Below are 2,154 nucleotides of genomic sequence, written 5' to 3'. Positions count from 1 at the left end.
ACATCGTACTTTCCTCGAAATCGACATCGAAAAATATCAGAATAGGACGCGTTACACGACTCTGGACTCTGACTCGGACACACTGCTGTGTGAGAGAGAGAGAGTGAGAATCGCGTCCTCGCATCGAAACGACACATTCCGAACGTCGATATTTGTGTTTTACAATTTTATTATCGTTCATTATCGCACTCTTTCGAGATTGATAATTTACGTTAATGATCCTTCCGCAGGTTCCCCTACGGAAACCTTGTTACGACTTTTACTTCCTCTAAATGATCAAGTTTGGTCAACTTCCCAGCAACGCCGACGGCCGTGAAGCCACCGCGTGTCGGTCCGAAGACCTCACTAAATCATTCAATCGGTAGTAGCGACGGGCGGTGTGTACAAAGGGCAGGGACGTAATCAACGCGAGCTTATGACTCGCGCTTACTAGGAATTCCTCGTTTATGGGGGATAATTGCAAACCCCAATCCCCAGCACGAAGGAGTTTCAACGGGTTGCCCGGGCCTCTAGGCCAGGGAGAACATGCTGATTCCTTCAGTGTAGCGCGCGTGCGGCCCAGGACATCTAAGGGCATCACAGACCTGTTATTGCTCAATCTCGTGCGGCTCGAAGCCGCCGGTCCCTCTAAGAAGAATTTTAATACGCCGCCAGTGAGTTGCTCGACCGAAATCGAGCACACCTAAATGACGACGCCTATTTAGCAGGCTAGAGTCTCGTTCGTTACCGGAATTAACCAGACAAATCGCTCCACCAACTAAGAACGGCCATGCACCACCACCCACCGAATCAAGAAAGAGCTATTAATCTGTCAATCCTTCCGGTGTCCGGGCCTGGTGAGATTTCCCGTGTTGAGTCAAATTAAGCCGCAGGCTCCACTCCTGGTGGTGCCCTTCCGTCAATTCCTTTAAGTTTCAGCTTTGCAACCATACTCCCCCCGGAGTCCAAAATCTTTGGTTTCCCGGAAGCTGCCCGCCGAGCCATTGTAGTAACGTCGGCGGATCGCTAGATGACATATTTACGGTTAGAACTAGGGCGGTATCTAATCGCCTTCGAACCTCTAACTTTCGTTCTTGATTGATGAAAACACCTTTGGCAAATGCTTTCGCTGATGTTCGTCTTGCGACGATCCAAGAATTTCACCTCTAACGTCGCAATACGAATGCCCCCAGTTATCCCTATTAATCATTACCTCGGAGTTCTGAAAACCAACAAAATAGAACCGAGATCATATTCTATTATTCCATGCACGAAATATTCAAGCGGCATTTTGAGCCCGCTTTGAGCACTCTAATTTGTTCAAAGTAAAATTGTCGGCCCATCTCGACACTCACTGAAGAGCACCGCGATAGGATTTTGATATTGAACCGGCGTTTTACCGCCGGCTCACCGACGATATGCTCCGCAGACGTGTCAGTATCACCGCGGATGCGGTGCACCGACAGCGCGGCGCACAAATGCAACTACGAGCTTTTTAACCGCAACAATTTTAGTATACGCTATTGGAGCTGGAATTACCGCGGCTGCTGGCACCAGACTTGCCCTCCAATTGTTCCTCGTTAAAATATTTAAAGTGTACTCATTCCGATTACGAGGCCTCGAAAGAGTCCCGTATCGTTATTTTTCGTCACTACCTCCCCGTGCCGGGAGTGGGTAATTTGCGCGCCTGCTGCCTTCCTTGGATGTGGTAGCCGTTTCTCAGGCTCCCTCTCCGGAATCGAACCCTGATTCCCCGTTACCCGTGACAACCATGGTAGTCGCAGAAACTACCATCGAAAGTTGATAAGGCAGACATTTGAAAGATGCGTCGCCGGTACTGGACCATGCGATCGGCAAAAGTTATCCAGATTCATCAAAATTAACGACTTCGGACGAGACGCCCTCCGTCGATTGGTTTTGATCTAATAAAAGCACTCATCCCATCACTGGTCAGAGTTCTGATTGCATGTATTAGCTCTAGAATTACCACAGTTATCCAAGTAACTGAGTAAGATCTAAGGAACCAAAACTGATATATTGAGCCATTCGCGGTATCGCCTTAATACGGCTTGCACTGAGACATGCATGGCTTAATCTTTGAGACAAGCATATAACTACTGGCAGGATCAACCAGGGAGCTAACCGAGACTTGTTGAAGTCGTCAATTACTCTTCT

The 2,154-nt window shown here is 48.3% G+C and overlaps 1 non-coding gene across 1 annotated transcript; it reads right to left on the bottom strand.

Moving 5' to 3' along the window:
- Positions 1-213: 213 nt before the first annotated feature.
- LOC125076786 lies at positions 214-2,116 on the bottom strand. Its single transcript, XR_007120691.1, has one exon. It is a non-coding gene; the product is annotated as a small subunit ribosomal RNA (ribosomal RNA).
- Positions 2,117-2,154: the final 38 nt, after the last annotated feature.

This window comes from Vanessa atalanta, unplaced genomic scaffold, assembly GCF_905147765.1.
Source record: "Vanessa atalanta unplaced genomic scaffold, ilVanAtal1.2, whole genome shotgun sequence".
Taxonomy (NCBI): domain Eukaryota; kingdom Metazoa; phylum Arthropoda; class Insecta; order Lepidoptera; family Nymphalidae; genus Vanessa; species Vanessa atalanta.
Note: the sequence above shows the minus strand (reverse complement) of the source record. Positions and strands in the feature narration are given on the sequence as shown.